This window comes from Macrotis lagotis, chromosome 3 (genome assembly GCF_037893015.1).
Source record: "Macrotis lagotis isolate mMagLag1 chromosome 3, bilby.v1.9.chrom.fasta, whole genome shotgun sequence".
Taxonomy (NCBI): domain Eukaryota; kingdom Metazoa; phylum Chordata; class Mammalia; order Peramelemorphia; family Peramelidae; genus Macrotis; species Macrotis lagotis.
In genome coordinates, this window is record NC_133660.1 from 41,253,108 (window position 1) to 41,281,106 (window position 27,999).

At 37.6% G+C, this 27,999-nt stretch overlaps 1 protein-coding gene across 6 annotated transcripts in view; it reads left to right on the forward strand.

Moving 5' to 3' along the window:
- The window catches only part of BMP2K (BMP2 inducible kinase), a 108,073-nt gene that overhangs the window by 215 nt on the left and 79,859 nt on the right, over positions 1 to 27,999 (forward strand). The window contains exon 1 of one of the 6 annotated variants that reach the window (XM_074228563.1): positions 283 to 26,749. The exons of the other annotated variants lie outside the window; for them this stretch is intronic. The gene's annotated coding sequence lies outside the window, so the exon portion shown is untranslated. Of the gene's footprint in view, positions 1 to 282; positions 26,750 to 27,999 lie in introns of those variants that run through there. 6 annotated transcript variants of the gene reach the window in all.

The window sequence follows — 27,999 nt, forward strand, 5'->3', positions numbered from 1 at the left end:
GCCCCCTCCTCCCGCCGCCGGGGAGGGGGGCGGGGAGGCCGCGGGGAGGGGGCCGGCGCCGCGCACGTGCCTGCGCCCGGCTCTGGGGGAGCCCCCCGGACGCCCCCCGGCCCGTTCCCGGGCTCGGCGCGCCGCCAGCCTCGGAGAGGACGGGAGCGTGGTGCCCGCCCTGCGCCGCGGCTGCCCGCAGCCTCATCCGTTGTGCGGGGTCCGAGCTGCGGGGGGCGCGGGCACCGAGGGCCTGCCCGGGTGCCCTCGGACATCCGGCCCCCCGCGGGCGCGTGGCCCCGGGACAGACCTCGGCTTCTTCACCCCCGGATGAAGTGGGGGGCGGCCCTGGGGGCAGGAGGACCTGGGTTCAAATCCGGCCGCAGACACTTAACAATGACCTAGCTGTGTGGCCTCGGCCGAGCCACTTAACCCCGTTGGCTCTCGAAAACCTAAAAAACAAAACCAAACGAAGGGGAGAACGAGAAGGTGAACCTCTCCGCTACCTTTTTCATGAAAACCCCCCACGACGGGACTAAGCAGCAGCAGCAGCCGGAACGGAAGAGATTTCTTTGTGATGGCACAGACTGCCTTCAGAACCGTTAAGGAAACTATTCCTTGAGCAGAAAGATAGAATGTGCTTCATTTCCATAAATGTTGTAGAAAAGGATGCATTTTGAAAATAAGTTCCAGATATAACAAATACAGATTATACATATTTAAACGTCTTCCACAATGAGCAGATTAGTAGTGTCAGAGGAACTTTAAACATTGGGGACTTAAAATCAGAGTGAGATAGGGAATAGTTTCTGACTTAGATGTCTAGTCGAGTGATAGATATCAATTAAAATGACTACATTAAGGGGATAGACAAGAGGACTTGGCCTCAAGCAAACTGGAGAAACCCCAGGTCCCCTCTCCTCCCTAAAGGGTTTTTTTTTTTTAGGTTTTTGCTAGGCAATGGGGTTAAGTGGCTTGCCCAGGGCCACTCAGCTAGTGTCTGAGACCAGGATGCTCTGTCCACTTTACCACCTAGCCACCCCTCCAAAGGGTTTTTTTTTAGCTGAATTCATTTTGTTTTAAGTTTACCAAGCTCTGCTTAATTTTTGGCATTGCTATTACTACATCTTTTTTTTTTAAGTTACTTCCATAAATAATTGAAGTTATGTTTATAACAAGATATTCTCTCCAATTGTTAAAGTTCTAATATTAAATTAGCCTTCAAGTTTGTAGGTTTTAGTCCTGAATCATTTCAGTGGCCTTTGCAAAAATTTATTCAGTTTAAGAGTAAATTAAAATGTAAATGTACAATTAGAATGGTACAACAATTAGAGAATGTTTAAACCACAATAAATTTTGCTAATAGAATACCATTTGTAATCTCTCATAATATAGTAACACATTTCTTAGGACATTCATAACTAGAAATAGAAATTTTATAGGAAGTGTGGAGAAATCTTCTAGCACCTTAAAAGGACAGGCACTGTGGAAAGAAATTACTGGATCCTCAGAAAAAAATGACTTAAATTATGCCTCCCCCCATACTCATAAAATATGTATCTGGTAGTCTTGGGGCAGAAATTGGATTCAGCTTGGAGGGGGAGCCAGTCTCAGGCAGAGAAGGTTAAAGGTGGGCACATTTGTAGAGGGGGCACCTGCTGTCTCCATCTCTTGGATTTCAAGTATACTATGATCAGTGCCTAGGCTCTTGCACTTACTTAAGTTTTTCTTGGCCACTCCCTTTCCAAAACTGATGACACCAGTTTAACCTTCAGGATTAGCCCTAATAGACCATCACAGATTTTAGAATTGAAGAGTCTTAAGAGGTCTTTTAGTCTAGGAGTTAACTTTTTGTGTGCCATGAATCCCTTTGTCAACCCTTTGGCCTAACTTTTACATATAAAATATAAAGTACATAGGATTCTAAAGAAAAAAATAATTATTTTGAGATATCATTATCAAAATGTTTTTATTTTTTTCCTCCAGTTACTTATAGAAACTTTTCATTTTTTTTGCAAGGCAATGGGGCTAAGTGACTCGCCCAAGCCAAGGTCACACAGCTAGGTAATTATTAAGTGTCTGAGGTCACATTTGAACTCAGGTCCTCCTGATTTTAGGGCTGGTGCTCTAGCTGCCCTTAAAAACAGTTTTTTGATGTTTTTAAAAACTTTTAAGTTATACATTTTCTTCCTTCCCCTACCCCTCCTTTGAGAAGACAAGCAGTTGGATATGTGATATATACGTGTAGGCATGCAAAACATTTCCATAATAGGCATGCTGTGAAAGAAAATAGAGACCCCCCCCCAAAAAAAAGTATTTACAGCAGTTCTCTCTCTAGGGATGGATAGCATTTTTCATCCTAAATCCTTCAGTTTTCCTGCATCATTGTATTGCTGAGATTAGCAAAGTCATTCACCGCTGATCATCTTACAAAATTGCTGTTACTTTTTATATAGTACATTTCAATTTGCTTCGGCTCACGTAAGTCTTTCTAGGTTTTTCTGAGAACATCTTGCTCATTATTTCTTATACTAGAATAGGGTTCTATCATAACCACATAGCACAATTTGTTCAGCTATTCCCCAGTTGAGGGGGGACCCCTTTAATTTCCAGTTCCTTGCCGTCAGAAAATAGCTGCTGTATCAATAGCTGCTGTATCAAAATATTTAAAAAGCAAGTTCCTGGGTCCCCAGGTTAAGAACTTTTGATCATTTTACACATGAAGGGACCTGAGACCCAGGGGAGGTTAGGTGAATTGCCCAAAGTTACACAGGCAGTAAGTAGCAGAACCGGGATCAGAGAACCACATCAGGTAGTCTGTAGAAAGTGTTTGCAGACTTCTTTGTGGCTAACCTGACTGGAATCTTAGACTCTCAAGAGTGGAAATGACCTTTGACTGAACTGGAATGTCCTCTGCAACATCCTGGATGAAATGGTCTTCCAACCCCTTCTGAAAGGGGAGCAGAGCAGTTCACTACCTCCCTAAAACAGGTCATTCCACTTTTTGGGCAGCTCTGAGTTGCTACATTTTTCCTTGTATTAGTCTCATTTAAACTTTTTTTCTTTCCGAAAGTCTAGTTGCACAGTAATCTTCACAGAGTGCTCACTTAAATTCTTGTTGAAGGAAGCAAAACCAAGTCTAATCTCTCTTCTACATAATAACCCTTTCAAGTATTTTTAAGACGTCAGCTGTGTCCCTAGGAAGTATTTTCTTATCTAGGCTAAACTTCCTCAGTTCCTTCAGTCATGTGACTTGGTTTCCAGTCTCTTTGTTTTGCAATTCATCCTCCTTTGAACTCCTTCATTTGCTTCTGTTCTTCCTAAAACGTGGTGCCTAGAACCAAACAGTACTCTGAATGTGGTTCAACTAGGGCAGATTACAGCAGGACTATAACCTAACTCACCATGGATTCATTTCTATTAATTTGATTTAAGATTGTAGTCGAATTTTTGGTAGCCATACCAAGTCTGGATTAATTGGTTCTCAGCCCACAATACTCTAACCCTCCAACACTCCTTTTTCCACAAAAATCACCTGAACCCTTATATATGTGTGTACAGCATAATATTTGAAGGGAGGCTGAGAATACATGTGTGACCCTGGTAGCAGAGGCCCTAGAGGTTTGTATGGTAGTTATCTCTTAGTATTCCTACCTCCTTGACCTTGGGTCCATAAATTACTTAGCTTCTCTGGATTTCCGAGGGGGAAAAGGGGTACAGAAAGAAGTTTGGCAAGCAGAAAATAAACTTGGCTGACTTCCGGGGCGGGGATGAGGACAACTGAAAGTTGAGCAATAAGTTACTTTGTCATGTAGATGTCTGTAAAAGAGACAAGTCTGCTTTTATCATCCTTCCCCTCCTCCCCACCTTGCACACACTCCCCCCTCCTGAATTTATATGAATTTCTTTTTCAACTGCATATCTAAATTGTTGTACTTGATTCACCTCTGTAACCTCATGTACTTTGTATACTTTTGTAGCTTCCATGATATCTTGTTTGAGAAGATAATGATATATGGGTGGCTATATACAGCTATTTGTGTATATGACTCTAAGGACCACAAATGATTAATTTTAATTATTGCTCTAAATTTTGAGACATTTTCTTTGTCATTAGTTTTTTTTTTTTTTTTTTTTTTTAGATTTTTCAAGGCAATGGGGTTAAGTGGCTTGCCCAAGGCCACACAGCTAGGTAATTATTAAGTGTCTGAGACTGGATTTGAACCCAGGTACTCCTGACTCCCAAGGCCAGTGCTCTATTCACTGCGCCACCTAGCCGGCTGCCCCTGTCATTAGTTCTTGTTGATGGATATAAGTTTAGAATAAATTAAAGATACTTCTACTTGTGTGGAATCCTGATTTCACCAATTTAGGTCTCCTTCCATTAATGCAATTCTCTCATGTGCATTTTCCCTCCTTCATTTTCCCAAATCCTCACTAGAGGAGTTAACGTACCAGAAGTCTTTTCCTAGGTTATTTTTTTGGTATCAAATACTTCTTTAGAACAAAGAGTAGATATAATAATTTCATATTCCATAGCATATTATTTTAGAAAATAAACATTCCCTGGATGTTAGCAATCCCTCAGACTATCTGTTGCTTGCCTGCTTCCTACTCCAGTTATATACTTCTTAGATATCCTTTTTGCTTGAAAGTCATTAGAAATATGCAGCAGCCCATTTAATATCTACTGGAAGTCAATTTATGAAAGTTAGAAACACCTAGAAACTTTAAAAATGCAAGAACATATAAATTCTTTGCATGAAAGAAATTTCTAAAAAGTCAAATGCCCAACATCATACAATTTTTTTTTAAAGGAAACATGAAGGGAAGGTTTTTATTGAAGTACAAAGATCATTTTTGGGAGAAGGGCAGAATTCTAGTTTATATTCTAGGCTTGAATCCTATCAAAATTTTATACATTTTTAAAGAGATGGTGGGTGAACATCTGAAAAGTTAAGTAGTTCATATGACTTCATCAAGAATAGACCATGCCAGACTAATCTCATTTCCTTTTCTGACAGCATTACTAGACTGGGAGACCAAGGAAATCTCACAGATATGGTTTTTCTAGATTTAGATGAGTCATTTGTCTTCAGTACCCTTTTTAAAATCAGTTCAGACCTTTTCATATTTCAGGGAATGTGACAAATCAACCTGTTTATCTGACTGTAAAGATAGACCCTTGGAGAAGAGCTTTCAGGCCATCTCTTGTATACTGCTGGATGTTTTGCAGGCATTACTGATGACACGTAATCATTGGTCAGATAGGATATGGCTGAGAACTATTAAAGATGGATGAAAATTTATTTAGTGCTCATCCCTCAACATGGAGGGCTCCCTGAGCCCTGGACCCATTTTTTTTCCCATAGCTGTATCTCATTCTGAATTGGTAGAATAGCAGGATCCACTTGAAAGGAGGTACCAGAGACCTTTGCTGGAGAGCTGTGTTTGCCTCTGGGCCTCGTAACAGTTTTCTCAGGGACTTTGATAAAAGCATAAATTTTATTATCAAATCTTCAAGTTAACACAAATCTGGGAGGCTCATCAGGATTGAAAAGGACTCCACGGTTGGACTGAATTGAATAAAATGAAATTGCATTAGGGATAAATGTAAATCATTGCCATTGTTTAATGTCAGCCTCACTTTTTTAAGTTGGAATAGGAATGGCTGTCTGCAGTTACTGGAATCCTTGAAGGGAAAGACAAGATGTCTACTTGTGAATATGTTGTAAAGGATTCTTCTTTAGGACTTAGACTTAGATGGCCTCTGAAGTCCTTTCTAAAGTTATTTTTCTGTATTAGTGGGAATTCAAGTGTAAAGATTGTAGATTTTTAATCTATATTTTTGAGGCATATTGGCATGGAAGCATAGAGGATATGAAGCAGAGAGAATATTTAAGCTATAGTAAGCTTTAACAAATTTTATTTACTTAAGGCAATGGGGTTAGGTGACGTGCCCAAGGTTACACAGCTAGGTAATTATTTAGTGTCTGAGGTTGGATTTGAACTCATATCCTCTTGACTCCAGGGCTGGTGCTCTATTCACTGCACCACCTAGCTGCTTCTCTATAGTAAGCTTTTTGAAGCTATGGTGACATTAAAATTGGAGAGCTGTTGTAGATTTGGCAAGATTGGGTAACAGATTTGAAATGGGGACCAGTTGGCAGTAATAGGGATATTGAGATTTTTATCATAGGATTTCTTCAAATATTAGCTTCCAGTAAGTATTTAAATAGTTGAGGGATGATGGGTTTAGGTTAAAGTTTAAGGAATCATTGTCAAATATTTGTCAATTTGAGAGAAAATGTTAGAGCATCTCTGAAACTGATAATAGTAAAGTAAAATGAAATGATTCATAGAAATTATGTTTAAGCACTATTTTCCAAAAAGTAATGCTTTCTAGGTCTCATCAAAAGTTACTTTCTCGGGGCGGCTAGGTGGCGTAGTGGATAAAGCCACCAGCCCTGGAGTCAGGAGTATACCTGGGTTCAAATCGGGTCTCAGACACTTAATAATTGCCTAGCTGTGTGGCCTTGGGCAAGCCACTTAACCACATTTGCCTTGCAAAAACCTAAAAAAAAAAAAGTTACTTTCTCTAAAAACTTGTGATCCTATGATGTGCTTTTCTCCCCCCAGTTTTATAAACAGTGATAGATGTGATGTACTGTCAGTGCTCTCTGTTTAGAGTCCTCTGGTGGAGATAGGATTGAACACACATATGATTTACTGGACATGGGAACTTAGGGGAGAGGAGAGAATCAAGAGTAACTTGGTTTTTAAAATTTTTCCATTGAAGTAATCTGAGATGGGTGGTACCAGTAAAGAAATAAGGGAAGTTGGAAAGAGGAGCAGGTTTGGGGTGAGGGGAAGGAGGAGATGATGAATTTAACATTGATTGTATCTAGCTGGTGTCATGAAGATTGAGAACATGGCAGTATCTAGGCAGATACTGATGCTTGAATAATTTTTATAGAGTTGATAATAGAGAGAGATTTGATGAACTTGAGAGGCAAGAGAGAAATAGAGAAGAAAACTGTGGAAAGAATGGTAGAAATTTTCCAAATTTCAACTTCAGTAGAAGGAAGACAGAAGTCAGATCTTGGAAGTACAGTGTCACAAATATCTTACAGAAGTGTGATCAAGGGGAAGTCTGAGACGAAAAAATCAGTGGAATTGGTAAATTGGAGATTACTGATGCTTTGTGGTATTAGTTTTGGAGCATGCTGACACGGTGAAATAGGTTTTAATGACTGTAGAATAACTTCTTAATCAGATGTTTTTTATACATAGTCAATTCATTTACCACTTTCATATTAGATGTATTTCCAGGAATGAACTTTCTTCTCTACCCACTTATCTGATGTGTACAACTTAAGGCCTCACTGATTGCTCAAAGGTAATACTATCTCAATGCAAATTGTGGCAAGTCTTTCCACCCTGTAGGGGCTTAACTAGCTTGATCCTTGGAGTTTTACTTGGTCATGGTTTGTCTAAATTTTGAGAGACTTGCCACTTAATTTGGCTCTGGCTGATTTTTTTTTTTTGATCTCAGATTCTCACCAGGGACATCCCATATCTAAAAAGTTCTTTGATCCAAATGTATATTGTTGAAGATGCAGTACCCAGTTCTTCCTCCACCTTATTTCCAAATTGGTATCACAGAAGCACAATTTCTGACCATGTCAGTTCTTTCTTGTTTTAGTAACCCTGAGTTTCCCTTGGATAAAATACACTCCTTGGTTTGACATTTAGAGCCTTCTAAATTCTGACTCCAGGCTATCTTTCCAGGCTAATTGTATATATGACTACCTCTTATATACTCTGCTCTCAACAAACAGGTTTCTTTCTCACCTCTGTAGTTTCTGTGTCTCAGATGTTTTTTTCCTCCTCACGCTCAACTCTGGAAATTCTATTTCCCTTAAGTCTCAGTTCAAGTGCCACCTTTTCCTTTTTTAAAGAAAGTAACAGACATTCTTTTCTGGCCAGAGGAGTTTGTATGTTTCCTTTTCTTTTTCTTTTTGAATTTATTTATTTTTGAATTTTACAATTTTCCCCCTAACCTTGCTCCCCCCCCAACAGAAGGCAGTCTGTTAGTCTTTATATTGTTTCCATGCTATACATTGATCTAGGTTGAATGTGTTGAGAGAGAAATCATATCCTTAAGGGAAAAAATAAAGTATAAGAGACAGCAAAATTACATAAGATTTGTTTTTTTAAATTAAAATTAATAGATTTTGGTCTTTGTTTAAACTCCACATTTCTTTCTCTGGGTACAGATGGTATTCTTCATTGCAGTTGCTCTAAAGTTGTCACTGATTATTGTATAGTTGGAATGAGCAAGTCCATTAAAGTTGATCATCAACCCCATGTTGCTGTTAAGGGTATACAGTGTTCTTCTGGTTTTGCTCATCTCCCTCAGCCTCAGTTCATGCAAATTCCTCCAGGCTTCTCTGAATTCCCATCTCTCCTGGTTTCCAATAGAACAATAGTGTTCCATAATGTACATATACCACAGTTTGTTCAGCCATTCCCCAATTGATGAACATTCACTCAATTTCCAATTCTTTGCCACCCAGTTTGTATTTTTTTAAAGGGAATAAGGATTCAAAAAAGACATTTTGAGTGGGGCAATAACATACTCATCACTGTGACATTTCTAACACAAGTGAATGAATTGAAGAGGAAGATCCTGGAAACAGGGTTAATGTGGAGGGATCTAAATGGCTCTGATAAAGAAATCCTTAAGTTGAGAGGGCCATGTTAATGGAGAGAAGACCTGTGAGAGAAGTGCAGGTAGATAGACAAGATGTAACTGGGATGGGGCATGGGGAAGAATAAAGAGTCCCAATTTGTGAACCTGGTTGATGATCAGCATTATAATGCTTTGAGAAGAAATAGGGAAGGTAGGAGGAGTGGCAGACTATGGAGGAAAGAGTTCTGTTTCAGATGTGGTGAGTGTGAGATGCTAATAGGACATTGAGTTCAGAATGCCCCGGACCCAGTTTTGGTCATGTGGGAGTAATACTCTGGCTAAGGCTAGTTGTATATAGATCTCGAAATTAACCATATAGAAATCATTGAACCTGTGGTCTCCAGAAAAAGTATAAAAATGAAATCAAATAGGACCTTAGTGTACACCCTCAATTAAGGAAGAGTTCACTAGACCATGATACAATAAAGGAGGCTTGAAAAGGACTAACCAGGTAAGTAAGAGGGAAAGGGGAAAGGAAGAGAATTTATTATTATCCTGTGATGTAAGTGCTATTATTATTCTCATTTTCATTTGAGGAAACTAAGACAGACAAAGTTTGGGTCTCTTGCTTAGGGTTAAACTAGTTGGTGTCTGAGGTTGGATTTGAACTGGGTATTCCTGACTCCAGGCCTAGCTCTCAATCATTTGAGCCACTAAACTTCCTAGAAATAACAGCATCACAGAAATTCTAGAGGGTAGAATATCTAAAGTACCTAGGGAGAGGTAGTCAACATTATCAAACACAAAAGTCAAGAAGGATTAGGATTGAGGGAAAAAATCTGTTGTCTGAGAGTATGGGCTGTTGTTTAGAGGACTTCTTTGAAAGGTTTATGTCTTCTGGGAACCTTTTTTAAAAGTTTTCTTTTCAGATGTCCCATCTCTTGAAAAAAACAGTAACTTGCATGATTTTATATATTATATTTCAGTTTTTCTCATTATCTTCATTGGTATCACTGTGAAATTGATGAATCTAACTTGCTTCCACTTTTCTTTGCTTGAAGTATTTTTCCCTACAGTGTTTATAATATGATTGAATCTTGAACTTATCCTTATTATAGGAGTCTGGTGTAATATTTACTTGTCTAGTACATGCAATTTGTTCTTGTGATTTTCTTGACAGTAGTTTCTTTGACTGCATCAGTTGGTCATTAGTGACAACTCATATTTTCTTTTCCATTTGTATTACTTCTGTATGTACTTATTTTAACTGTATTTTTAAAAAAATTATATGATGTTCTGTTTTATTCATATTTCATTTCATCTACTTTTTATTTTCCTGCTTTTAAAACCAATTTCTTAATTTAAAAAAACGAATTTAGGTGCTTCTACTTTTTTTGTGAGGACCTTGGAACTTGAATTCAAGTCCCATGCTCTATTCACTGTGCCACCCAACTGTTATAAACAGATGGCATCAGAGATTATCAACTTTAATTTGTTTGTACATCTTGCCACATTCTAGGCTAGGATTGCAAAATGTAATTGAGGTATCTTGGGGTTAAAATGTGCATAGTTTGCATTTGTGAGTGGGTGAGGTCTCAATTTGGACTAAGAAGCAGTTCAGTAGTTGAATTCCTTGGTAGGGAATTGTATAGTCAATGTCATACAGTATAAGAAGTATTGAGGGGCAGCTAGGTGGCACAGTTGGATAGAACATCCACCCTGGAGTCAGGAGGACTGGACTTCAAATGTGACCTCAGACACTTAAGTAATTTCCTAGCTCTGTGACCTTGGGCAAGTCACTTAATCCATTACCATAAATAAAATTTTAAAAAGTATTGTATTTGGGGTTATGGAGTCTGAACTTGGATCATTTATTATCCTATGTGACCTTGGGTAAATTATTTCACTTCTTAGGGCTTTTATTTTTTAATTTTCAAATGGAAGAGGTTGAGGGAGAAGACCTCCAAGGTCTCTTCCAGTACTTAGTTTTGTGATCCCATGATCCTCCTATTTGAAGTGGGAAAAGGTCTCAAAAAGGAGCTTAGGATTAATATTAATAATTAATATTAATTAATATTAATACTTATTGTTTGGGTAGCAAGAATATTGATTGATTGTACTCTACATTGTGAGAAGATTCCAGTCATCTGTGGAGAGGCAGAGGGATAGGTTGATTGGAATCTTTGGTGAGAATATTGTTAGTTAGAATTACCTGTGACCTGTATGAGGATTGATTTTAAGATCTAGGTCTGGTTTATCTTGAATTATATCTCTGGTCTGTTCAAGCTGTCCACCTGGTTACCCATGGATATTCATTCAACTAATTTAGCAAATGTTTATGAAGTGCCTCAGTACTGGACATTACTACCATTAAATCTACCTTTGCGTCAGTGATGTCCAAATTCATATATGTATCTCTAATTGCCTGACATTTGTATGTTTCTGTGGCTATTCAAACTTGATGCGACCCAATAGAACCTGTTGGTCCTTCTGGTTTTCCTTTTTTTAATGGTACATCGTCTGTGACGTGTCAGTCTTTAGCTTATTTTCTGTTCATTTTATCTTTACAGTTATAACCCTGTTCCATTTCTACTGTTGTAGGATAAGCTTTCATTACCTCTTAGTTGGATTATTTAAGGAGCTTCTAACCAGTCTTTCTACTTCCTTTTTCTTAACACTCCAATCTGTTCTACTGTGGTCAGATTAACCTTCCTTACCTGTAAGTTAGGGTGTGTCTTCCTGAATAAATTTCTGACTTCTTAGTCTCCATGCTATAGTATCACTTTAGCTTTCTAATAATCTCATTCTATTTCCTTTCACATATGTTATGCTTCAGCCAAATAGGACTACTTGTTCCTGGATATACTGTACTAACTTTACTCTGTACCATTTGCTAATTTTTATCCGTGGAATATACCCAGGGTTGCTCACCCCCATTCAGTCACTACCTCTTAAAAATCTTATTCATTTATGACCCAGTTCAAATATCCTATCTTGGAATAAGATTTTCCTTTTTGTAAAAAATAATAACAACCTTTCTTCCTCATCTCCTGTTAGTACTTAATTTTGTACCTGTGAAGAGCTGGATACTGGCATTCATCAAGTTCAATTTGGGAACAAAATGAGGTATCATTAGTCAGTGAACAATTATTAAAAAGTTTAAGTCACTTCATAACAAGGAGGGAGTAGCCTGTGTGTGTGTGTGTGTGTGTGTGTGTGTGTGTGTGTGTGTGTATACACACACACACCTCAGATTGACTTTATATGAAAATGGATTTGATTTGAAGGGTGCTTGATTCCATGTGGTCTGATTTTTTTTTTCTTCTAAGTTGACTAGGAAGTCTTTTAAGATACAGCCAGAAGATAACAGGAAACTGTTTTAAGAGAGGCACTGAGCCTTTTTCCTTTCTTTGGGTCTATCAAATCTTGTTTTTGTCACCTTTTTGGGAAAATTTAGCCTAATGTAGGGGAGTGAGGAGATCACACATCACCATGCTATTGTTCTAAGGGGAGAAAGAAAAAGAATCCTCCTCTCTCCTCTAATAGTAAAGAAGAAGAAAGAAAAAAAAGAAAAATGTAAATTCTAGGCTTTTCCTGCAACTTTTGGAAAAACCAAAATTCAGATTTTAATAATCTGGACTGATTGGTTGGTGATCTTCCCAGTGGGTTTCCTCATTCATTGATGTTGATGACGTTTGGAAACACAGCGCAGATAATGACATCTCCAGCACAGTCACACCTTCTTCTCCCGATGTAAGGCAGTGATGACTAGCAGAAGCAGCCCCAGGATTCCCTGGGCCTCAACACAGACTCTGACCCTTCTGGCACAGTCAGCACTTGTTCATCCTGCACTAGACTCAGCAGTATCTGAGAGGGTGTCAGCTTCTTGCATGTGACCTGCCCTGGTGTCTTGTTGAAACCTAGGTTCTCACAATACCACCACCTGGTCAGTTCCCCTGAGCTACCTACCCAAACCTCCCTTTCCCTGCTCTCCCTTCTTCTATAGGAGCTAAATAAGAATTCTCCTACCACCCTCCTCCAAGAACTCAGAATTGAGGGGATCCCCTTCTAAGGAAATTCACATCCCTATTAAAATTCTGTAGCAACAAGGTCACTTTCTTTATTACTAGTGTGTGTGTGGGGGAAGGCTTCCTTCAACTGTTCCTTGAACCACCCTTAAGCCCTTTCTAAGAATAAAGTGGTTTGTACTATTCTAACAGAAAAGAAGCAGTAATATGTGCCCTCTGAGAGAAGGAAATAAGAAAAGGCTGGAGAAAACATCCATTCTTATTCAGTATGTCTTACTGCAGACTGGATCTCATTAAGTGGAGAGCCCTTCCCTTTCCCAGGGTGACATTGATTTGTCACTAGCATGGCTTCAGGGAGGAGGTTGGACCCTTGATCTGAGCAGTTAAGTGCACAAAGATGTAGCTGTTGATTAGCAGGGGATTCTGGCCCTGAGATGAAAGTGCCATTTTGACAGGTTTGAGGTTCCTTAAGTTAGGTGGGTGCTCCAACTAGCACAAGGAACCTCTTTTGTCAGAACTAACTGCCATAACCTTAAGGTGGTTCTTAAGATGCTTCAAGGTATCAACCCTCCAAAGGCCGCATTGGTACTAAACCCTTTCTGGAACCTATATTCTTGTAATTGTTTATTGCCACCTGGTTTAGCAGGTGATTTCTCTGATGTATACTAACGTGCTCCGCAAACAACTATATGCAATGAGGCGAAGAATTGACAAAATTCCTCTGTGGAATTCCCCAAAGTGGAAAGCCTATTTTTTCACAGACAAAGGCAGAGGAAAATCCAAATGGATGCCAGCTGTGATTTAGACAGTAGCAGGAGATACACTATGAAAGGGTAAGTCTGGTAAGCCCACCCTGTGGGCAGAATTCCAGGCCTTTGAGAATGTCTCAGGAGAAGGGACAGAGGATTTTCCTGAGCAGTGACCATGGGTTGATCAAGTGGTCTGGGACAGGGAAAAAAGAGGACTGAAAAAATAGACTATGCAGAAGAGAGTCCTCAAGAACTAGGTTCCTTCTGTGTCATGAAGGAAAGGAGAGAGAGAAGAGGAAAGAGGTAGCATTCCAGGGCTTGGACTTGAGGCCTTACTCTAGTTCAGTGACCACCTATTTGTGTGAAGGGTGCTAAAACAGGTAACTTTGAGGGCATTGTTTTTCTTTATTCAAAGAGAAATCCACCCTATAAAAGGATATGGACAAAAAGGTGTATGTGACCCTTTGTTGTATTTGTTCAGTATCAAGTAGGGTCCAGTAGCAGATAAGTAGCTGTTTTTCATTTTCTGTGCCTTTTTTTGAAAAAGCATTTTTCTCATTCTCTTCATTAATAATCTTCTCTTTCTGTATATTTTAAACTTTTTTGTTTGACTCATGATTCTTAAAACAGTCCTTTTTAGTCTCTGTACTTATGGCCTCAGTCACTCACTAGCTGTAGGACCTTGGGCAAGGTACTTAACTTTGATTGCCTCAGTTTTCTCATTTGTAAAATGAGCTGGACAAGGAAAAGGCAAATCATTCTAGTATCTTTGCCAAGAAAATCCCCAAATGGGGTCATGAAGAATTGGATACATTTGGAATGACTCAACATCTATTTCACAGGTATAAAGTCTAATACAAAATAATGCATGTAAAAAACACTTGGTTGACTTTAAGAGCACTGTAAACAAAGAAAGTGGATTCAAAAATGAAATGATTTGTAGTCCATTTTGTGATTAGTCATTATTGGAGGTAGAATTTGAGGTAGAATCTGCTTACTTTTTGTCTAGAGTTTCTTTTACTGTACTATCATGTCTAATAATTCATTTTCAGAGGTGTTACGGGATAAATAGAATTTTGTGTTAATTTAGATATAGATAACATTCCTGTGGGAAACTATATTCTGAGTTATAGACAGACTTTTGGAGCAACCCATTTTTGAATAGGGGAATACTTCTATATGTAGAGGATGGTATACATGGCATGGTTCAGAGGTAACTAAAAGAGCACTGGACCAGGCGTCAGACCTAAGTTCAAATTCAACATTTTTATACCTGACAAGTAGTACCAGTTGAAAATAGATTTAAGGATGCTTTGGAAGAAATGTTGATAGATAATGATGGATAAATGATAGCTCCTAGGTGGAATTTTATTTCATTTATTTATTTATTCACTTATTCATTTATTTGTTTATTCATTCATTCATTTTTGGTTTGCTTGTTTTTGCAAGGCAATGGGTTCAAGTGACTTGCCCAGGATCACATAGCTAAGTAAGTATTAAGTGTCTGAGGCTTGATTTGACTAAGGTCCTCTTGACTCTAGGGCCAGTGCTCTATCCATCAAACCACCCAGCTGCCCCTACCTAGGTGGGATTTTAGGGGTGGGTTATTAATGGAACATTTGTTGGGGTGCTTAAGATTAATTTCTAACCTGAGGACTGATATGCCTAAAATCTGAATAAACATTAAGAAAATGAATACATTAAGTAATTTGTAGAAGTATTGGATAATTTGGAATGGTGAATAAAAGTTATTTACTTTTGGCTATTTCTGTAATGCTGTATACAAAGTAGTAGATACTTTATGATTGATATGGTTAGCTTTTCAGGAAAATTTAAAAAAAAAAGTGGCATTTTGGAACCACCTTGAAAGGAGAGGTTTTGAATTAGGTGAAACATTTTGAGCATAGCTAATACAGTGTTGCTTGAGCTTACGCTTGTCATTCCTCTTTACTGAAACTAACCTCTCTTTGAATCTTGTCTCATCCCATTCAGCTTCCTCTAGTACTTAATCACGGAACTCTCTCTTGAGTCTTCCTTTCCTCTTCATTAGTTCCTTCTCTAGTTTAGGTCTTTTTCTTAAAACTCTGTTCTGCACTTTGCCCTATAGTTCCTTTTCTCCATTTTTTTTCCCATGGAAAAACCTCTTTAAAGAAGAGTCACAATATAAGTTCCTAGTTATACCTTCCCCATAACCCACATACTCTGTTCCTTGGCTCCTTTCACTGCTACTTTTTTAAAATGACTCGGGTTAGAATTTAATGACCTTTTCACAGAATCTCAGAGTTCCTTGGTTGGGATTTCAGAGGCCAAATAGTACAACCCAACCCATTCCTGAACTAGAATAATAGATCTTTATAATAGATCTTTCCCTATCTTTTTCTTAAAGACTTGTGACTGGAACTTTTTTTAAAGGCATCAGCTATTAAAATGCAAAATAAAGCAAAATTTTCACGGACCATCTAACAGAAAGAGGAGTAACTAGGGAAAGACCACAGGGTTTGCTGTGAACTTTCAGGGTAATCATTCTAATCTTCTTGTTGGGATTGGTGATGTGTATAATGATTATGCACCCTTTCAGAGTCTTAGTGACTATTTTCTAAGAGTTCTAGCTTCTAATGTTGTATGTTTGGTAGAGGATTATTGAAGGTGAGTCTAGCAAAACCTTTGCCATAACCTTATTTTCAGACAATTTAGGAAAGTTATTTCCTGGATTCCTGGACAGTCCTATTGAATAGTTCTGAAAGCTGCTACCATAGATCATTTATGTTGATAATTTTTGGAATAACTAAATTATTTGACTACTTATGTGCCTTCTCACAATGCTGTCCCAAATATTTAGTAGTTAAACATCGAGGTTAAGCTCTTGTATCCAGCAAAGGGAGCTTGATATTTGTTAAGGTACATTATAAATGACCAGTTTAGCCTTAAAACTTAATAAATTAATTCTTTTTCATAGTGAGTTTCTAGGTAATCTAATTATAATAGTATAACTAGTTATGGGCTAATTTGTTTCATGAGAATTAAACATTAAATGCTATATAATTATGTTCTGTAACAGACTTGTAGGGCAAGAAAAATGGACGTTTTAGAGGAAAATGGTCTGTGGTATTTCACTACATTTTCAACAATTTTAATTATCACAAAATTAGGATAACTTTCTACAGGATGTGGTTGTATTTTGTAATAAAAATAGGAAATAGTTTTGAGAATGTCTCCTTGACAACTTTTTTCTAGGTTGTCAATTTTCATAATAGCTACTGCTTGTCAGGAATTTTTTCCTTTGGGGTTGTTTGTCCTTTATACTTTCACAGCATCCATTTGAAATTGTTTTGTTATTCCTATTTTACATCCTTGTGCATTTTTTTCTCCCAGGTCAGTTTACTTCTCTATAAAAAGAAACATTCTTTTAAGTCTTCCCTAGCTTATTTACTTTTGTTTTTCTTACAAAACAGTAATATTCCATTATATTAATGTTCCACAAATTGTTTTAGCATTCTGTAATCTATTGGCCTCGTTTAATTTTTAGTTCTTTGCTTTCCCAAACCCTGATATAAATATTTTGGTCTATATAGGGCCTTAAGTGTAACTTTGGAGTTCTTTTTCCTTTCATCTTAAATGTTTTTTGCATGTAGCACAGCATATTTCCTCCAATATAATTTAGGTAGTATACTCCATCTATTTATATGCTTAACTGCAGTTGGTTAGATTTTGTAATCAAAGTAATTCATAACTATATATGACTTCTTTTAGGTCTTTGGAAGTACCTTGTTTCTCCCACAAGGAACCATGTCATTGTGATTCTAAACTTTATTTTATGTTTTTCTTTTTATTATGAATTTGACAAAATCAATAAATTTGAACTTTCCATATACAAAGAACAGGATAAAAAAGGATCTCTGCTGTACATAGTTTGATTTTTGAGACAGGGATTATTTCAAATTTTAACATGTACCAACATTATCATTGTTGACTTTTCTCTATTGTGTATTCATTTTATTTATTTTGAATTTTACAATCCCCCCCATCTTACTCCCTGCCCCCCCCCATAAAGCAATTTATCAGTCTTTACATTGTTTCCATATTGTACATTGATTGAACTTTGTTCAAACTCCACAGTTCTTTCTCTGGATACAGATGGTATTCTCCATTGCAGACAGCCCCAAATGGTCCCTGATTGTTGCACTGATGAAATAAGCAAGTCCATCAAGGTTGATCATCACCCCCATGTTGCTGTTAGGGTGTACAGTGTTTTTCTGGTTCTGCTCATCTCACTCAACATCAGCTCATGCAAATCCCTCCAGGCTTCCCTGAATTCCCATCCCTCTTGGTTTCTAATAGAACAGTAATGTTCCATGATATACATATACCACAGTTTGCTAAGCCATTCCCCAATTGAATGACATTTACTTAATTTCCAATTCTTTGCCACCACAAACAGGGCTGCTATGAATATTCTTGTACAAGTGATGTTTTTACTCTTTTTCATCATCTCTTCAGGGTACAGATCCTGTAGTGGTATTGCTGGATCAAAAGGTATGCACATTTTTGTTGCCCTTTGGGTGTAGTTCCAAATTTCTCTCCAGAAAGGTTGGATGAATTCACAGCTCCACCAACAGTGTAATAGTGTCCCAGATTTCCCACAACCGTTCCAACAATGATCATTATCCTTTCTGGTTATATTGGCCAGTGTGAGAGGTGTGAGGTGGTACCTCAGAGAAGCTTTAATTTGCATTTCTTTAATAAGTAATGATTTAGAGCAATTTTTCATATGACTATGGATTGCTTTGATCTCATCTGTAAATTGCCTTTGCATATCCTTTGACCATTTGTCATCTGGGGAATGGCTTTTTTTTTAAAATATGACTCAGTTCTCTGTATATTTTAGAAATGAGTCCTTTGTCAGAAAAATTAGTTGTAAAGATTGTTTCTCAGTTTACTACATTTCTTTTGATCTTGGTTGCAGTGGTTTTATCTGTGCAAAAGCTTTTTAATTTAATGTAATTGAAACCATCTAGTTTGTTTTTAGTGATGTTCTCCATCTCTTAGTCATAAACTGCTTCCCTTTCCATAGATCTGACAGGTAAACCAGTCCTTGATCTTCTAATTTACTTATGGTATTGTTTTTTATGTCTAAATCCTGTATCCATTCGGATCTTATCTTGGAATAGGGTGTGAGCTGTTGGTCTAATCTAAGTTTCTTCCATACTAACTTCCAATTTTCCCAGCAGTTTTTATTAAAGAGAGATTTTATTCCAATAGCTGGACTCTTTGGGTTTATCAAACAGCAGATTACTGTAATTATTTCCTGCTTTTGCATCGAGTCTATTCCACTGGTCCACCACTCTATTTCTTAGCTAATACCAGACAGTTTTGATGACTGATGCTTAATAATATAATTTTAGATCAGGTAGGGCTAAGCCCCCTTCTTTTGCACTTTTTTTTCCATTAAATCTCTGGAAATTCTTGACTTTTTATTTCTCCATATGAATTTACTTACAACTTTTTCTAACTCCTTAAAGTAATTTTTTTAGAATTTGATTGGGAATGCCTCTAGTCTCTCCCCATTGAATATAATGCTTGTTGATGGTTTCGGATAGATACTGCTAATTATTTTAAGGAACAGTCCATTTATTCCTACACTCTCTAGTGTTTTTAAGTAGGAATGGCCGCTGTATTTTATCAAAAGCTTTTTCAGCATCTTTTGATATGATCATATAATTTCTGATAGGTTTGTTGTTGATATAATTGATTATACTAACAGTTTTCCTAATATTGAACCAACCCTGCATTCCTGGGATAAATCTCACTTGATCATAATGTATTATCCCAGTGATAACTTGTTGTAATCATTTTGCTAATATTTTACTTAATATTTTTGCATCTATATTCCTCAGGGATCTAGGTCTATAATTTTCTTTCTCTGTTTTAACTCTTCCTGGTTTAGGTATCAGATGCACCATATTGGTTTCATAGAATGAATTAGGCAGAGTTCCATCTTCCCCTATTTTTCCAAAGAGTTTATATAGAATTTTTTTTTAAATTATGCATTGATATTTTTCATATTTTTCTTTTCTTTTTCTGGTAGTCATCATTAACCCCCTCATTTCCTTTCCAGCCCTCCAAGTCCAATAAACCATCCCTTGTCACAGATTAAGTATGGTGAAACGAAATAAAATCATACACTATATCTGAAAATACCTGCCCACTAGTCCATGACTTTTCTGCCAGGTGGTGGGAAGCATGATTTTTCATCAGTCTTTTGGAATTATGATTGGTCATTGCATTATCAATTTCACAATGATTGCCCTTTACATAGTTTGTAGTTTGCATAAGTTCATATAGCTCCTTTCAGGTTTATCTAAATCCCTCCCCAAGTATTTTCCTTGATCCTTTAATTATATTTAGACCCTGTATCCATTTGGAGCTAGTAGTGGATAATGGTGAGAGGCTCGTCTAAAGCTAGTTTCTGCCAGAATTTTTTCTAATTTACTCACAAATTTTTTTAGAATTAATGAATACTGGTAATTGATTTCCTTGGGTTTATTGAATACTATGCAGTTATCCCCTTTGTTTCTGGGTGTTGCTTTTCCTTTTTTTGGTATAATAATTTCAACTGGTAGCTTGTCAAGCTTCTGTGCTTTTTTATGGCCTTCCTTTCTAATTTCTTTGCTGTATAAAAAAAAAAGTATGGTGCAATCACCCTTGTTTTCTTTCCTTTCCCTTTTTCTTTATCTTTTCCACCAATCTGTTGTTGGGTTGGGGAAAAGAGAAGAGAGATAAACCCTTGAACCAAATATTTATAGTTAAATAAAAAGCAAATTCCTAGATTGACTGTGTCTGAAAATGTTATGTTTTATTTTGTATCTTGTATCTTGTTTGAGTTTCATTATCAGTCATCTTCATATTGTAGTTTGTCATTGATCACAATTCTCAAGTTTATTAAAGTTCTTTTTTTTTTAAACAATGATGCTTTTATTGTACAAATTGTTCTGTTGTTTCTGCTCATTTCATTCTGCATCATTCATCCAAGTCTTTCTAGGTTTCTCTGAAATCGACCATTTCATCATATATGTTCCAATGGATATTCCCTAAGTTTCTAGTTCTTTGCTACTCTAAATGTAACTTCTGTAAATATTTTTTTTTCTATACTTAAGTCTTTTTTTCCTCCTCATTTTTCCCTTTCTTTGATCTCTTTGAGAATATTTTCTTAGTAGAAATCTCACTTTGTCAAAACTGTTTAGTGACTTGGAGCAGAGTTGTAAATTGCTTTCATATTGAGCTCCATCAGTGGTGCAGAAATGTGGTTGCTTTCCTATAGCCCCTCCAACAATTCATTTTCCTATTTTGCTACTCTAATGAGTGTGAGTTCATTTGGATTTTTTTTATGCTTGATAGCTTTTATTTCTTCTTTTGAAAAAGGAACAGAGGTTCTTGACCCTTGTTCACATATCAGTTGACTAATAGCTCTTATTCTTATAATTTTGTCTTTTTCTTTTTTCTTTTTGGTGAGGCAATGGGGTTAAGTGACTTGCCCAAGGTCACACAGCTAGGCATTATTAAGTGTCTGAGGCAGGATTTGAACTCAGGTCCTTCTGACTCCAAGGCCAGTGCTCTATCCACTGCACCACCTAGCTGCCCCTATTCTTATAATTTTGAATCAATTCTTTATGTATTTTAGATGTGGGAACTTTATCAGAGAAACTTTGGCAAAGATTTTTTCCCTTTCAATTTCAACTACATTGTCTTGTTTGTGCAAAAACTTTATGTAACTAAAATCACCTATTTTATCTATTTCATGCTCTTCTGTCTTTTTTGTCTTAATGAAAAGGTAATTTTTTCCTTGCTTCTAGACTTTATTTTGAGATGAGGTCTTTCCATCTTGCCCTGGTTAGAAGTACAGCAGCTCTTAACAGGTTTGTTCCTGACTTGACACTTTATGTTAAGGTCAGTCTCTACACTTCTGGGAAGAAAGGCTGCTCTGAGCTTTGATTCCTTTTGTTTTCTTCATGCTTTCTTTGGGGATTGAAATCTGTGTTATTCCAGAACCTCAGGATGGGTCAGGGTGGGGAGGTGGAAATTTTCATTATTCCCCCAGTGGTCTGAGCCAATGCCCAGTGATTATTTTCTCTTCTAGTCTGAGCTCTGGATGGTGAATCTACAGAACACTCCAGTGAACCTACCCTGTCTCGTGATAGAAATTTCAGTTGTTTGTCCCTCAATTTTGAAGAGGAACCAGGAACATCATGGGGTGAATGTCCTAACTTGTGTGTGAATTGGATTTAAGTGAGGCAGAGCTGCACAAAGTTGTCAGCCTCACTCTCTGCATTGTCTGTGAAGTCTGACCAAACTTTTAGTTTGCCACAGTACTTGCTTTAGCTGCCTTTGTGGCTGTTGGAATAAATTGTTTTCATCCATCTCTTCTACCTAGGGAAGTCTTCACTTGCTTGGGGATAGACATTTTCCTAACTCATCAACAAATTTGAGGCCCCTTGGTTACCTTCAGTCTGGTTTAGTTCCTTTGCAGAGATGGTTTATCAGGGTGTGTCCACTGCAAATGGTACAGCTTTTTGGAACCACAGTTGAATCACAAAGGTGGATAAAGAATCTGTAAAAAGCTTTGTAATTCCCTTATCTCAGAACTACTAGTCTTCCTTGAACACCCCATAAGCTGGAAATTCCAGTAGACTCCTCTGAACTTGGGCATGGGCATTCTAAACCAGCTACAAAAATCTCTTCAGGTTCAAAAATGACAAAACTTTGGGTTTGCCCTGGTTTTCCACTGAAGCTTTTAGACTAAGTTGGAGGCTGGAACTGAGAACATGCATCTGTCTGGATCCAAGCTATTTAGCTCCTTACTGTTGGTTTCTCTGAACTTGCTCTTTGATGGTTATACAGCCTAGTAAATAACCTACATAGTCTGCTCAGTCAGCCCTGGATCCATGATCCAGAACAAATGAATGGTGAACAACAAATCTGTCACTTGGTACCTGTCCCTGAATCAAGTTGGGGTCCCTTGTCTTTCGATTCCTGTGAACTGAAACCCTGGAATATTTTCCATTCCTGCATGCCCCTTGCCAGGTCTTCAGTGTTGTTCACAGACCTCTGTGTTGCCCTTTGCTCACTTGGACTGGAAATGGGATGCACAGTTTTTAGTCTTGAATTTGGTGCATTTTCTAGATTTTCCTGAGACAGTAAATCATAGTGAGACTTTTTAAACTGTTAAGGCTAAAGAGGCTGTTGGGTGAATTTTGTTGCATATTATTAAATTCAGTTCAGATTTATTTCATCAATTAGTGTGAAAACATAACTGAAGTTAGCTTTTTTTTTTTGTTTTAGATTGTGCATACTTGCACAATGGAATTAAGTGATTTGCCCAAGGTCACACACAGCTAGTAATTATCAGTTGTCTAAGGCTGGACTTGAATTCAGGTCCTCCTGACTTCAGGGTGCCACTCCATCTACTGTACCAACCAGCTCCCCCAATTTTTATTTAGAAGAGATGTTTGTTCTTTTTGTGCTCAGTAACATCAAGATAAACACATTTGAAATCCTGTGAAATATACTTTTTAATTATGATTATATTGTCAATTCTGTATCTTTTTTTTTTTTTGGAGCCAAGACTTTTGTATCAGGCCTTGAAGTAAGAGATAGACTGACTTTCTATTGTTACTTTTCTGAGCAGGTTTTTCAAATTTGTACAACATAAGCATGTGCCGCACTAGTTTGCTATTTTTTTTTTAAGGATTTTTTGCAAGGCAATGTGGTTAAGTGGCTTGCCTAAAACCACACAGCTAGGTAAGTATTAAGTGTCTGAGGCCAGATTTGAACTTGGGTCCTCCTAACTCCAGGGCCAGTGCTCTATCCACTGTGCCACCTAGCCGCCCCTATTCTAATCGCTGAATTACTAATTGTTTTGTAATGATATCAGAGTTGGAACCTGGAAGAATTACTTTTCCAGAATGGAAGTGGCAACATCTCTCAATTTTCAATTTTCACTTTTACTTTACCTTTTACTTTTCTTCTGCTTAAAAGAGACTGAACTGTGAATCACAATCTCTCACCTGTCTTAAATCTGCCTTTTATCCTCCCCAGGATATTCCTAGTTCCCTTTAATTGCTTCCTGCTCTCCCAGTCTTTGATCCCTTTTCTGGCCTCTCTTTTGACCCTTGAGATTCTGGATCCTATATATAACCATTTTATCAGGGCACTGTCTTCTCTCTTAATCTTTTGGCCTCCTTGTCCATCTGTTCTTTATGTCTGTCTAATCCTTAACCTTAACAGCCACACCACCTGTCTATTTAGTTCCTTTTCCACAGCTTCTGAAAGCTACTGAAGGGAGTCAGAGGAAGCTAGAGTGAAATTGTACTGATTGGGTTCAATTTAAATTCTTACCTGACCTCATTTGGATCCACAATAGTGCACAGTAGTTTGTTTATTCAGTTTTGATTGTAGTATTTCTCACCATCTCTTTTCTCAAGCTTCCAACAAGCTCCCAAGTCTCCTTTCCTGAAACCCTCTTTGATTCTGACTCACTGCTTTTGAAATTTTTTTCATTGCATATCCTTATTAGGATTAAGCATGCTAAATCCCTATATGTGTGTGTGTATACCTATATGTACATACACACAAATATATATAGTTAGGTTTGTTATAAAGCTTACACCAAAATGAAAAATTAAAAAGAATGAGCTAAGTATGAAGCAATATTTAACATTAAAGTAATTAGGGAACCAATGCAGTTGAGTAGAGGAATGACATGGTTAGACCCGCTTTTTAGGAAAATTAAAAGGGGGATTGAATAGGGGGGGAGATAAATTGAGAGGTTTGATACAGGAGTAATAATTAGAAGGTTGTTGCAATTATTCAGGAGAGAGGTGATGAAAGCCTGAACTAGGGTTTGTATCTTTTTGAGTAAAGAGAAGGGAATAGATGTAAGAACAGTAGGGGAGAACCAATGATCTGGCTTCTAATTAGACATGATGAAAGAGAATGAAGAGGAGGCAACAGGGCAGAGATTGTGTTGAGCACTTCCCAAATATGATCTTGTTTAATTTTGACCACAACTCTGAGAGGTAGTGGCCGCTCTTTTATCCCCTTTTTACAGTTGAAGATCCTGAGGCAAAAAGAGGTAAAGTGACTTGCTTGAGGTCACACAAGCTAGAAAATGTTTGAGGCTGGATCTGAAATTGGGTCTTCTTGATTGCAGGCCCAGTTACTCTGTCCATTGCACCTCCTTGCCAGTTCTTTTTCTAAACTTCCTTATGTCTATTAGCCTGTGAATTTGTTTAAGTTGTCCTTATCCAAATCATATTACTGATGCCTCCCAACATTCTTGTGCTGCTGGATATGTGGGCAGGCTGATCTCCATCTCTGGAATGCACTCTCCTCTTGACTGTGTCTTTTGGAACCCTTGTTTTCCTTGCCTCTCACCTTGCATTGTTCAGTTTTGTGGTTCCTTGTATTTTTTTTCTGGATTCTATCTTTGTTCCCTTTGCATTTTGTATTCTATAGTCTTCCTGCCGTATTTCTAGCACCCACTAGACTGCCTGGTATAAGTTAGGTGCTTTATCAGTGGTTTAGTGAAATTGTTGAATAAGTTGTATATTGAAGAGCTCTGGTCTGGGAGTCAGGAGGACCATTTGAATCCAGTTTCAGAAACTTGATTCTTACTAGCTGTGTGACCTTGGACAAGTCACTTAACCCTGATTTTTTCATATCCAAGGCTATCTCCAGGTCATATCTCTGTTGACTTTGGCCCAGCTCCCCCCACTCAAATCCAACTCATGTGCTTGTCATGGCATCATCTCCCTGATGTCATGGTCTTCTTTGAAAATGAAGGACAAATCTATATTTACATATATATTCAATTGTCTAAGTTCAGTAAAAAATCATTAAATTGCATATATGTAGGCAGATATTTTTGAGAACTCCCTGGTGGTATCTTAACCTAATTAGAATGCTGAGAAGAAAAGTGTTTATTTTGTAACAAACTTTCATTTGTTGCTAATATTTTGATACCTAGATTGAGATTTGATTACATTTAACTTAAGTTGAATGGTGAAGTGCAATCTGTAAAAATGGTTTTGGAATTTTATTAAATTAAAATAATATTTTTAAAAAGCTCTTTCTAGTAAATTTCAATTGTAATTTACATTTCTAGTGTTTTTTTCTAGATTGAAGTATTTTAAAGCAAAATAATTTGTCAAAGCATCATCCAGCTGGAAGGGATGCTTACTTATCATCATTTACTTGGAATCACAGAATTTTAGAATTGGAAGAGAATATTAATAATGATGATGATAATTGTTAGCAGCCATTTAATTCTACCCAAACTCAAAGAAATTCCCACTAAGACATACTTGAGAGGTTCTGCTTGAAGATCTCATATGAAAGTTAAAGGAGACACACACACACACACACAATGTTCAGTGACTTTTTGGTCATGGTGATAACTACCAAAACTTTCTGATAACTACCATTTCACAGTGCCTTACTATGTTGATTTTCCCACAGACTTTCAATTTCAATTTTTTGACAACTTTGCCAATTTGGTGGATATGAGGTACAATCTTGCTGTTGCTTTAATTTAAATTTCTTGGAGCAGTTAGGTGGTGAAGTAGATAGAGCACTGGCAGGACCTGAGTTCAAATTTGGACTCAGACACTTTATAATTACCTAGCTGGGTAATTTTGCCTTGCAAAAAAAAAAAAAAACCTAAAAAAATTTACATTTCTTTATTAGTGATTTGCAGCATTTTTCTTTTTTTAAAAAATTGTTTGGTATTTTTTTTTTGAAGCAGCATCCCCTAGACTACTAGTCCTGCTTGTGGCCCAGTCCCCACAGCAGCTCCTTTGGAGAAGGGGTCAGACTACCACCAATTCACAAGGCAGGCACTACAACCTAGCTGAAGCAGAAAAACCCCCTTTGGGAGAGACGGAGGGCAGCATGTACCAGGTATTGGCACCTTGACTACTACTTCTACTCAGATTCCAATGAAATCTGCTCAGGACCCTAAGCCCAAGAGTTTTTTGGAATAGCGAGTTATCCCACTCAGTTATCTCAGGCATCCTGCCAGGAAGCTCTCCTATGAGAAGGCAGCCTGGCCACAGCTCCAGAAGAGCCAGAAAGTCTAGTTCTGACCACCATGGTCTTTGGTACTCTTACAGAGCTCAATACCAAAACCACTAGTATTTGATGAGTGGAAATGACATTAAAGAAGAGCCACGACCATCTTCCCCAGAGCCACAGGACCTTGCCATTTGACCTGCTTCTACAGCCTCATTAGAAGGGTAACTCCTGGGAGCTGGGGTTGCTTTACTTTTTGTGTTTGTTTACTACACCTAGCAAGTTTTTGAATAAGTTCTTCTTTTCATTTTTATTGGGGACTATTTTTTTTATCTGGATTTAAGGGGTATAAAAATATTTTGGTCACTTTATTTACATAATTCCACATTTGCTTTCCAACATGGTTATAATGATTCTCTGCTCTAACAGCAAGGGAATAGCATGCATATCTGCTCTCTTCCAGTATTAACTATTTCCATTTTGTTGTCTTTGCTTCTTTTCTAGTTATAAAGTGCAAGTGTTGTTTTGATTTGCATTTGTCTCTGGTGATTTGGAGCATTCTTGACATGGTTATTAAGTTTGCAGTTCTTCTGAAAATGATTGCTCATATCATTTGACTATTGAGGAATGACTTTAGGATTGTAGAATGTGGAGAAGGGGAATGACTAGATCATGAAGAGATTTAAAGACAAACCAAAAACCTTCTAAAACTTTGTAGTCTGTGACTTGGAGTGAAGAGAGGATTGAGATAGGGACCTTACTTAGAAGGGTACCCATTACAGTAGTAATGGTGTAGTTTAGAGTTTATGAGGAACTAGGAGATGACTGTGAATAGAGAGAAGGAATCATATCTTAGAGTCATCATGAAGTGAGAAATGACTAGATTTGCTATTGATTGGACTCCTGAGGAATGATAGTTAAGGGTCCAGTGATGACACCTGAGTTGGCAGCCTGGGTGATGAGGGTGGGGTGCTAATGCCCCTGACAGTCAATAGGCTAGTTCAGAAGAGGGAAGATCTTGGTGTGGGTGGAGTTTTATTTTTTACCTGTCAAGGGTTAGCCAGTCTGGGACACAATTCTGGTTTTGTAGAGTAGGAAACTAAGGTACCAAGGTCTTAAAGCAAGGATTAGATATTGGTTTGTCTTATTTTCTAGTGTAGTGTTTTTTCTATTATGCCGTGATATATTGATATTCTCCCTACCCCTCCTCCTAAATGTGCAGTTTTAAAGAGGCTTTTAGCTCATATGCAAATGTATACAAGGGAGCATTTGCCTTTTTTTTGGTGTTTTTTTTTTTTTTGCAAGGCAGTGGGGTTAAGTGGCTTGCCCAAGGCCACACAGCTAGGTAGTTATTAAGTGTTATTAAGAGACCGGATTTGAACCCAGGTTCCTGACTCCAGGGCTGGTGCTCTATCTACTGTGCCACCTAGCAGCCTCTGTATTTGAAAGTCTTAGATTTTTATTTTAAATGCTT